Source organism: Myotis nattereri, assembly GCF_964212035.1.
Source record: "Myotis nattereri genome assembly, chromosome: 3".
NCBI lineage: Eukaryota > Metazoa > Chordata > Mammalia > Chiroptera > Vespertilionidae > Myotis > Myotis nattereri.
The window spans coordinates 136,131,878-136,144,414 of NC_138077.1; positions in this window are offsets into that span (position 1 = coordinate 136,131,878).

Below are 12,537 nucleotides of genomic sequence, written 5' to 3' on the forward strand. Positions count from 1 at the left end.
ATTGGGCCTACATTGACAGTGGGTGCCAGGATTCTCACTACCAGTAATGGGAGCTACAAATATATGGAAAGGAGAAATTAGAGCATGAACTTGTGGTGCTGAATTGGAATTGGAAGAATCACTATAAACCCCTGGTTTTTAAGATAGGTAAGTTGATAGATACGTGGATGGATGGGTGGGTGGGTGAATGGATGATGGATGGATGGATGGACAGATGGATGGATGGATCGATCCATGGATTCATGGACCCATGGATGACAGACAGATCTCTAGACAGAGATAAGCTGTAGGTAGATTTTCCATGAATACTGTATGCTACCCAGACTCTTTACAGGACTGGAGGACTTATTACCAAAATGCTGGAAAGTTGTTGACTAATGTAGCCTGGACCAATGTCAGCTGTTAGCCCTCTGCTGAAGAGACCCATCTTGCCCAACTTCATAACAGTTTTTCCAAGCAACCCCTGTTCAATGAATGATTGATGCAGGGATTTAAAGGCCTTGATCTCTCACCCCGACTCAGAACCATCTAGCACCAGAGCTCCCACTGGATCAGCGGAGGCCTTTGTAGAGACTACATCAGAGCTCATCTTCTCCCTTTGCCCAATTCTGCTTCCTTCCCTTGCATTCTACAGGAGTTCAACCCTAGATGCTTCCTAATAAACTTTCTGCTCACTAATGTCTGTCTGGGGGATTCTCGGGGAACCCAGCTATGCACATGTGCCCATACACACACACACACACACACACACACACACACACACACACACACACCCTAGCTCTGTCTGCTAAAAAGGCCTAGAAACAATGTCTTGCAATAACAATGAGCATACCTAGAGTCTAAATAATATTCTTCACTAAAAGAAAGAAGGGCTCCTTGGAGAAGTGGCTGATTCAAGGATTGGAACAAAGAAAATAAAAGATGAGCCTGAAACATCTTGCATCAAAAAGAAGTGTTTGTTCAAAGAAGAATTGAGCCATGTCAAAAGGATATAAGAAACAGCTTTAAGGGTTCTCACTGGCCAAATCTAGGACAATGTTAACATCAAAAAATAATGATAGTAACAAATTATGTACAACTGAATAAAATAAGAATCCGCCAGTCTATATTGTTATAAGTAAATCAATGAAAAAAATAAACGAATGAATGAATGAGAAGGAAAATCTCTTCCCTATAGTAAGATATCAACAAATAAATGTAGAAAGAATGATAGAATGAGAAAAATCGGTATTTGGTAAAAGTCATAGTAATGATAATTCATGCAGAAACCATGAATGGATGCTAAAAACTATTGGGTGAGAGTTTGGTGAGGAATAGACTAGCTACAGAGTCTCCTAACATCTCCCCACAAGGTACTTATTGATCACAAAAGGGGCAGTTGTAGGTTTACGGAGGGCAGCTGGGTAGACACCATCCTCACCAAATGACCAATGTTAGCATCACCCACAATGTCACAAACTGGCATCCTACCTCCAGATAAGATGCTTTGAGGACACATCATTTTATGGTATTCCTGCCCAAATGCATAATCTCAATCTAATCTGAGAAAACATCAGACACTCCCAACTGAGACACATTCTACAAAATAACTAGCTTGTACTTGTAAAAATTATCAAGGTTATAAAAGACAAAGACAGACTGAGGAACTATTCCAGATTGAGGGAGACTAAGGCGATTTGGCAATGTGTGATCCCAGAGTGGCCCCTGGACCGGATGCTTTTCTTCCTCTGTTTTATCTTATTTTTGCTCCAAAGCACATTGTTGTGATAATTGGCAAAGTTTGAATATGGTCTGTTGATTAGATAATAGTATTTATCAGTGTTTATTTCCTGATTTTAAAAAAATTATACCATGGTTATTTAAGAGAATGCCCTTGTTCTTAGGAAATACACGCTGAAATGTTTGCAGATGGAGGGAATTATGTCTGCAATTTACTGTCAAATAGAGTAGAAAAATATCACACACAAAGAGAGAGTAATAAAGCAAATATGGTAAAATGTTAATAATTGAGGAATTTGGATGAATGGCATATAGAATGATTCCTGTATGAGGACCTCTTTGTACTATTCTTACAACTATTGGCATTTCTGAAATTATTTCAAAATTTATAGGGGCAACTTTCAAATATTCTACTTGATTGCCTAATAAATGAAGGATATTGGCTATTGGAGAAAGTAAGTGTTTAAGAAAAAAGTGTTTAAAAGTTTGAGGTTGTATATTTACAAATTTAAACAAGCTGAATCAGAAAATAAAATTACCAAGCTGTACTAAATTTTCAGTGTTCTACTGCTATACATAGTTGCAATTTCAGAATGTATGCCTTATAGGTTATGGTGCAATATCAAAAATATTTTTAGGTACTATAATAGAAAAGTAGAAGATAATTATCTTGTATTTATATTAAATGATTACAACTAAAGTGACTTGCTATAGCTTTGGGGTTATTGATATGTTTCTTCAACACTATTGTAAAGATGATTTAATATCTTTATTTATATGTAGTTTATATTTAAATATTTTTACTTTGATATGACTAAGAAAATGCAGATAATTTAAATTTACATTCCCTGGGATTGGGCCTAAACTGGCAGTCGGACATCCCCCAAGGGGTTCCGGATTGGAGAGTGTGCAGGCTGGGCTGAGGGGATCCCTCCCCCATGCGCAAATTTCGTGCACCAGGCCTTTAGTTCTAAAATAAAAGGTTTATTTCTAAAATGATTCCATTAATATAAATCTATTCATAAGGTTTCTTTGCAAGTTGAACATTAATTAACTCAAAAGTATTTCATGCACCACTGCTATTTGTCAAATAGTCCAGAAAGGACTAATTTAACCTTCTGAAAATGTTTTTAAAGAAAGGGAACTCAGATTATATTAGCCCAGATGACATCCATTTTCTACTTTCAAGACCAGAGGAGAAAAGTTTTAAAAGCTCTGGTTGAAAGTGGAGGAAACCAAAACATGAAAATAACAATCAGTGATGATTCTATTCAAATGAGGAATTTTGAAGAATATTGACTATTGAAACATTGGATTGATGACCTGGAAAATAACCTCTGATTGAGGAGAAAAGGCCACACTATTAGATTCTTTTTCATGAAGAGAGGGGAAAGTAATTTTTTAACCACTTATGAAAATCACAAAGATAAAATTCTTTGCTTCCTCGAATCTGTATAACTTTAGATTCTATGTCAGCTCACACTATTTAAGTCACAATCAAGAATGTGATGACTAAAAGAGGAATGACATTCTTTTACTGAAATAAAAGGATAAAATAGGAGGAGAAAATTTCAGGAGCTACATAATTTTAAAGAATTACATAATTTTAAAATTTTGCATTTATTCTCAAAATCAGTACTGCTAACTCAAAGAAACCATTTGGCATAAGCTTGCTTGGCTAATAGGTCCTTTTTTTGGACCTAAGTTTGTTCTTAAGTTAAAAGTCTAAATCTAAGCCAAATAATAGTGAAACTGTGAGCATAATAGTTTAGTGATATTTTAGTAATTATACAGCAATACAAAATGGCAGGCAGAAATAACCTGATTTAGAGCTAGTCCCCGCTTGATCATCTACACTTATCTAGACTGAGTCATAGCATCTATTTGTGACCGAGGAGTGCTTTTATGCTGTTCAGCTATCACCACCTCCTTGGATTATATTGGTAGCCATGACTATGCTGCATAAATTGTGGTTACCATGGAGGATAGTGACCACTGAGATAAAGAGCCCAAGGTAAAGGTTATCTAGGACAATGCACCAGTTCAATAAAATGATAAATTGAATTCAACAAAGATAACAAAATGTAGACCAGGTAAACTATTTTGTCACATAGTCAATAAAAAATAAAAGAAAAAATATAAATTTGAAACCAGTAGAATTGAACTCAAAATGAACTATACTTAGAATTTTGATAATGAAATTACAGAATATATACACTTGACAAAAGTGATTTTAATCATTTACCAAATAAGTTCCACTAGATATGAACATTTAGAGGCAAATTCTTTCATAGGTAGCATAGGAAATTTTGAAAATGAGTTTGCACATAATCTAATCTAACTGCCTCCTTTTGCAATCTGAGGAAACTAAGGCCAAAGGAGCTGTAATAATAGCCAAGAATTAATGTAGGCTTGTTGGGTCCCAAGAGCCTTACATAATTTCACTTATTTCTCACCAAAATCAGACAAGCAAACACAGATTAGAAATCTTAGGCTAAGGGAGGCAAGTAATCTCTATATATAAAAAGCCAGTGACCAGAAAGCCATAATGACTGGAACAACCGGTCGCTATGATGCCCACTGCAGGCAGCGAACTGGCTGGATGGAAGGGATGGGGCCAGCAGGCCAACCTGCCCCATTCCCTCCCCCCAGGCATCCAAGCCCCTGACTGCCCTCCCCACCCCAATAGGGGGCAGGGCCAGCTGGCCAACCTCCTGCAGCCCCTCCTTCTGGCTGGCCCCACTCCCAATGGACCCCCACCACCCAGATCCACCCACAGCCCCTCCCCACAGCCAGTTCTGCCCCCAATCAGCGCCCCCAAACACACCAATTGGGGTGGGGCTGGCTGGCCAACCTCCCACGTCTCCTCTCCCGACCACTGACCCCTGATCATCCCCACCACCCCATTCAGGGGCGGGGTTGGCTGGCCCACCACCCACAGACCCTCCCCACGGCTGACCCCGCCCCCCAATCACCCTCTCCAATTGGGGGTGGGGCCTGCCAGCCAATCGCCTTAGGCTCCTCCCCCCAGTTTGCCTGGCCAACCTCCCACCATCTCCTCCTCCGGACAGGCCCGGCCCAGATCTGCCCTGATTGGGGCTGGGCCAGCTGGACCCCACCCATGCATGAATTCAGGCACTGGTCCTCTAGTCAATAATAATAAAAGTGTAATATGCTACTTAGGCCAGACGTCCTTCTGGACGACATTCCCGACAAAGCTGGGGCTGCGAGGGAAGCCCAGGTCCTGGGTGCTAGTGGGAAGCTGGTCTTGGCAGCTGGGGGAAGGAAGGCCTACTCTTGCAGAATTTTGTGCATCAGGCCTCTAGTTTCCACATAATCACATAGAAAGTGGCAGAGCAGGGGGGTACTCACCTTTAGCTACAGGAAAACTGTACATCAGGTTGTTTAACTGGAATCATTTTAATAATCTAAAATTCTATTTACTCAAAATTCAATTTTTTCTAAACTCCAATTTAGAGTTAAAGGGAAGAGAAAAGAGAGTGATATTAAAGGTTGTGGCCTAACTGCTTACTGTTAGGAAGAGGGGCACGAGATCCCTGATGTTTAGAGAGACTTGCTCTGCCCTGGAGTAGCCCCATTCTGGAAAAGAAGTGGGTTCTGTGTGCTCATCCCTGTCTGGGGGAAGCCTGGCTTCCATGACACAGTGGGAAGACTTTGAATTGTGCCTTTGTTGGGAAAGAAACTCAAGCTTCACTGGTAAATTCTCCCAAGCATTTAGGGAAGAATTAACACCCATTCTGCAGAAACTCTTTCAGAACACACAAGGGAAGGGGACACTTCCCAGCTCACCTTTGAGTCCAGCATTACTCTGATACCATGACCGACAAAGATATTACAAGAGAACTATAGTCAATGTCCTCATGAGCGTAGATGCAAAAATCTCTTACATAATATATTAAAATGAAACCCAGCAATATCAAAAAAGAAATTAGGTCTGTTTGTATTTGCTTTAAAATTGAAAAAAAAAATTTGGTCATTTCCTTCAAACATCAAAACAAATCTTATTCAGATCTTGTATAGTGTTATATACTTTTTTCCCTTGCTGGCCATGAGGGAGACAGCAGCGCTTCCTTTGAAGATCATTGATACTTTTATGGTAGCCTCATGGAGAGTGGGCAGAAAGGATCCCATCTTCTATATGACTCTTGAAAGGAAACACACATGGATTCTATCATTGCATAGCACATTATTTTTATAATTTCATATTATTTTATTATGTTATGTACTTTAATAATCCTCTGAACTTTAAGAAACAGAAAACTAAGTATATCCCTCATTGTACATTAGGAAAACATATCTGCTTTATATTTTGACAGTGCTTTCGTTTAATTCATTTAAATCTTATAACAACCCAGTGCATACAGAGGACAGGTATTATTCCATTTTACAGCTCTGAAAATTGAGCCTCAGTTGTAACTCTTATATGACTTGCAAGGTCAGCATTAAAATCCACATGAGAGCACTTCTCTAGCCTATTAAGCTGAAGATTGGTAATCCTCACCCACCACATTTCCATTCTGCCTAGGTGGATGTTGAATGAAAACTTACAGCAGAATAATCTCTTATAAGGGAGGAATGGGAAATATTGGAGGCTGGTATCAAATGTTAAACTAAGAAAACAACATTTTATTTTTCTCTGAAAAGATCTCAGACATTGTCATATTAAAATATATACTTGGTGTGTGTGTACATAAAGACACATCTTTCTATAAGAAAATCTCTTTGGTGTAATATAGCTTGTTCCTCAAGTTAAATTTGTTTCTTTCTTTGTTGATGTTCCTTTCAAGGAAGAACCTTGGAAAGGTTCTGCCTTAACGTTTGCTCTGTTTATATTAACAAGGTTCAAAGGATTTGCAAGTAATTAGATTTTATAGTATTTTGAAAAATAAGAAATGTGGGTTTAATAAAATTTAAAGACTACCAGAAGTCCCTACTAGTTTTCCAGTAACCTACTAGTCTTAAGTATGAATACCTGCTAAATATTATTTGGGGAAATAATCTGAATAGTTTATTAGTAATTTGAATTGACAGAGTGAGCAGAATAATATTAACATTTATCCTTTGAAGTTTCAGTCTATTCATAGTGGAAGTTCATAGCAAAGTCTTATTTCTTTGGTTAGTTTAAAATTCCTCATTAATGTTTAAAGGAACTAAAACACTTGAATATTTTGAGTCATTAGCTTTAGATAATAAAAGCAATGGTTACCCCTTAAAATAAAGCTCTGAAATAAAGAAAATTAAGTGTCTCTTATAATATTTCTTTTTATAAATTCCTGCCAACCCAAACAATCACAGGCAGTGTTTCCGTGTATTTCTTTCCAGGTATTTTTATGCATAGATTTGGTGTCTATTTTACATTCTAGTAATATTACTCCCCTGGTTCTTGAACTTTAACTGGCACTGAAGTAGGAAGAAGAGGAGGAGCCATGGTGTGATCCTGAAGGCTTCCCTGTCACTCTCTGTTCTCCTCTTATATTGTGTTTGCTGACTATGGAGGGTGCTGAACCCTAGGGTGCTGCTCATTCTCAGAAGCCTACAGGAGAATCTTTCTTTCCCATTGGATGACATACGGAGACAAAGGTGGAAGGAGCCTTGAAGGTAAGCACTTAAGGGTTAGTGTGGGCTAAGGTATTAAAACCATATACGCAGGACTTGCCTACTTTGTACCACTTGATGCTGACATACTTTTGCTACTTAGGTCAATGTGACACTCATCTTCCATCAACACAATGATGTGGAGGAGAGCTGAAAACAGGGCACAGCAGGGGAACTGAGAGGCAGTGAAGTGATATCACGGACTGACCAGAGTCTCATTGTTAGGGAAGGTAGAAAGGCTTTGGAAACCAGTAAGCCGGCCAGAGGAACTGAATAGTCCCAGTGGATGAGGGAAGGAATGTTGAGCAGTTTAGTTTCTTCATAGTTTAGTTTCGCTTGATGACACCATCCAGTGCGGGCTTGCATAGCTTTGAAAAGCCTGAATCATGTAAGGTAGGCCGGTGAGGAATGGCTAACCCCTAACAAAGTTGACTTTCAAACTATCTAATTGGAATTTGAAGGGGGGGGGAGGGGATGAGGGGGAGAAGAATGTCACAGCAACTAAAGGCACATGTCTTAGCCTTTTGTCTTTATGATCTCCACATAAGATTCTAAGTGTCAAAGTCTCTCATATGACAATTGAATTAGAAATCAACAACAGTATGTGAGGGATGTCATGGTGAAGGTCTGGCTTTTAATAAAACTTTTGCACTTCCTTGGAATGTGTGTGTTACTTTGTGCTCTATTTGCTTTTACCTTAAAATGATTATCCTCAAATTGAGGAATATTCTACAAGACGTGTACTCTTCAAAATATCAATGTCATAACAAAACAAAAACAAAGAAAGACTGAGGAACCATTCCAGGTCAAAGGAGTGTAAAGAGTGACAACTGAATGCAATCCGTAACCCAGAGGCTTTCTTTTGCTATAAAAGACATTAATGGAACAATTGGTGAAATACAAATAAGGTCTAGATATTAGGTAATAGGATTGCATCAATGCTAATTTCCTGATTATAATAATTGAATATGTAATGCAATGTTACAGAAGAGAAAGAGTTCATCCCCCCCGGCGCTAGTAGAGCCAAACACTAGACACCGAGAATTGTAGTAGGAAAATATTGGCTATTTTATTATGAATGGTGCCATCAAGGAGAATGGGGAGCTATTGCTCAAAAGCCTGAATTTGCCAATGTTGTGTAGGTTATAGATTACATAAGACAAAATCACAAGACACCATGGGTTAAGAGTTTGGGGTCGTGCGAAGAATTGATTGGTTGGAGATGAGATAATAAATAATTTATTCAGGTCTTGAGGATAGCTCTGAGGTCTGTTCTGGTGTCCCTCTGTCTAGTATTATGAGAAAATGGCCAGGGGGTTGTTATACCTTAGGGCTCAAGAAACATAGCTTAGGTCACGATGTTATTTTTAGCCTGCCAGAGGTCCGAAGCTTATGATCATTAGTCAGAACCAGGCTCATGTCTTCTGCTGCCTCAGGGTTGCTTCTTATCCAGGGGAAAGGCTAGGTCTCTGAGGGGTGTAGAGAGAGAGAGATTATTTCTAGAGCTAGGATTTAAAGCCAAATTTATTCAGCGCCTACTAAGGACCTTTGTTTCGGAAATATCCTTATTTTTAGACTAGTAGCCCGGTGCACGGGTTCATGCACATTGAAAGGAAATTAATTAGAAGAAAGATTCCTGCAGTAATTATGTTACTGCAAAAAATTACATGTCAAAATAGTATACATAATATAGTATTATAAAATTGAAACATGCATGAGATTGGTGTCAGTGAGAGCTTTAATGTATCATGCATGTGGAAGTCAACATTTATTTTTAAATTGCCAGTGTGCATCATATGTACCTGTCGGTCAGTTGGTCAGACAGTCGGATGGATGGATGGTCGGTCACTTAGCTTTTATATAGAGAGATATTTGGATATTTACTTGGAATAATACTTATTTGAAAGTATTTGGGGTTAAAGGTAGCATCATTTTTGCAATTTATTCTCAAACAGTTCAGGAAAAGATTATATACATAAAGAATGAGATCAAGTGTGATCAAATGTCAATATTTGAGGAACTTGATGTGGAACTGTATGGAAATTCTTTTCACTATTCTGTCCTGTAAGTCTAAAGTTATGTTAAGTAAAATTTAAATAGTAAAAGATAGCTTTAAATTTTAAAAAATGTTTGACCTGGTCTTACCAACATTATACAAATATTTCAAGGCACTGCCATAAATACTTAGAATAGTTCAATTACTGATCATATGCATTTTTTTTTTCATGGCATTCACTAAAACTGTAATGGCAAAACACAATTTTACATTTATAATAAGGAGTGATCTAACTGATCTTACTATATGAATATCCCATCATCCACCAAAAGAATTGTCTCCACAGAGGACTGATTTATACAGCAGGGCCCCAAATGGGGGACAAAGCCACAGAACATAGGTGTGCCTGATTTAAAGAGATAACATGCCTTTACCACTGTACATTTGAATATCACTTTTTCTTTCCTAAGTATTTTTGCCTATGTTATCTCATTTTATACCTTGCATTCAAGTACTACCTTGAACTTGCTTTTTTTCAAGCAAACATTTTCACAGCTAGATGGGATTATTTAAAAATATGTATTTGAAGCTGATTAAAAACAACTACAGTCTGAGAAAGATTCATTGACTGAATCAGAGCTAGAAAGGGGAGAGGAAGGAGGATCACAATCCTGAAACCTAACCCCGTCTTGGGCAATCTGTCTATAATAAACCAAACTATCTTTTAGTCATGACAAGAACAATGATATTAACCCCAAAGTAATCTTAATTTCGTGAGTATAAATTTGCCCTAATCTATTACAGTGACGCTAACTAGAACTTTGTATTATCAGCTTGATGGGGTGTGGGGAGGGAGGGATAATGAATTTTAACTTTCAGTATTTTGAAGGGGAGGTAGATTCAAATGTAAGGATTTCTAAGAGACAATTTGTCAATTATTCACCTGTTTAATTATCTAACTGGACTTTATCTACAAAAACATGTGGAAAGTAAACACAGTAATTTTTAACAATGGATACAATCCAGGCTCCTATGTCACTCCTCTGCCTAACTCTCCCCTTACTTGAAGCTCATTTCCTCCACCCCCTGCAGCAGCCAAAAGGCACCTTCAAAGGCTTTTGTGCTAGCAATTTCCTTTTCCGCGCAAATATTCATTCACAGCTTGCCATCTGTCTGTCCCTTATCTTGCTTCTCTAACTTTTGCCTTGAGCCTTCCATGGCCAATTATCCAAAACTGCAAATTATACCCACCCCTAATTCCTGTACTTCCTATACCCCTTCCCTGTTTTATTTTTATTACTATTTTGCTTAGCATTTACAGTTTACTTGTTTATCTTGTATATGGCTGGTTTTCTTTCCTGGAATGTAAGTTTCATGAGGCAGTTTTGTTCTGTGCTCTATCACCAGCGCCTAATACTTGCCTGGATGTCACTTATTTCTTGAGTAAATGAATGAGTAAATGCTAGAGACCTAATAAAGGCTCATAGCAATGAGAAATAATATTAATAGCAATGGCAAATTTATGAACAGTGCACTGCCAAAGCAATTACTTATAAGTATTTTGTTTTCTGGTTTATCTTTACATTTTTACTTCTTTTAGTATGGACAAATAAAAGACTATGTTCAAATTTCACAATAGTGAATGCTGGAAAACAGTATGGAAATTTCTCAAAAAATTAAAAATAGAACTACCTTATATCCAGCTATTCCACTTTTGGGTATTTATCTCTCAAGAATATCAAGATACTAATTTAAAAAGATATATTCACCCCTATGTTTATTGCAGAATTAATTACAATAGCCAAGATATGGAAAGAATCTAGGTGTTCATTGATGGATAAATGGATATAGAAGACATGGATATATATATCTTCTATTAAGTTTAGATGAGGTCATGAGGGTGGAGCCCTCATGATGGAATATTACTCAGCCATATAAAAGAATAAAACCTGCCATTTGTGACAATATGGATGGATCTTGAAGATATAATGCTAAATGAAATAAGTCTGAAGGATAAAGACAATACTATATGGTTTTGCTTATATGTGAAATCTAAACAAAAAGAAAGAGAAAAAATTCACAATGCTAATGAATCCCAAAGCTGACCCTCACCTGAGTCAACACTTGCACATCCAGTAAATGTATGTTAGAGGAGTAGCATGTGCTGCATAGAGTTAAATTACTATGGTGCTCAGGAAAAATATGAACCGAGCCTAACTTAGTGAGTTATTAATAGTTCCTTCCCCAGGTCAACAATAATAGATACATATTTGAACTTATCCATTATATAGAAAATATATTAAATATGAAATGTGAGTTAGAGTATGCAAAAGTGCTGCCTTCCAGAATACTGTGGACTGAATTGTGTCCTCCCAAATTCAGATGTGATGGTATTTGGAGGTAATTAGATTTAGATGAGGTCATGAGGGTAGGGCCCTCATGATGGAATTAAGTGTCCTCATAGAAGAGACACCAGAGAGCTTGCTTCTCTCTCTCTCTCTCTCTCTCTCTCTCTCTCTCTCTCTCTCTCTCTCTCTCTCTCTCTCTTACCATGTGAGGACACAGGGAGAAAGTGGCCATCTGCAAGCCAGGAAGAGAGACCTCATCAGAAACTGACCATACTAACGCTTTGCTTTTGGGCTTACCGGCCTCCAGAGCTGTGAGAGAACACATTTCTGTCATTTAAGCCACCCAGTCTATGGTTATTTTGTTAGCTTGAGCAGGCTAAGACACTGAATAAAGTTAAAAGCCAGATATTCCCAAATGAGAAGTAAGTAAATCTTCCTTGTAGTGTAGACAGCTGAACGTCTCACCTTTCTCCAGAATTACTCCTTGTAATTATTATTGTCCCAACACGGGGTGGGGTAGGGCTATTTACTTTAAAACTCAAACCCAAGTGAGGTCCTGAGGCCATTCCCACCAAACTCTGTAGACAGCTAAGACAGGCCTGGGTAGTTTGGGCAAGTGTTTGCAATTTAAGGAGTAACCATGGGCAACTACACAAACACCACGTATGTCAGTGCAAGACCTGATTTGTTCTCTGGCTTCACAGTGCCCATGAGGGCCTAACTCTCAGTGGACACCAGATTCATACCAACCAACAAGGACCACATGCTCAGACTCCTTTTCTCCTAGAAATCCGGGCCCAAAGAAGAGCAGGATCTCCTGCTTGTGTCCATCTGGGAAATGCCCACAACCCCACCTAA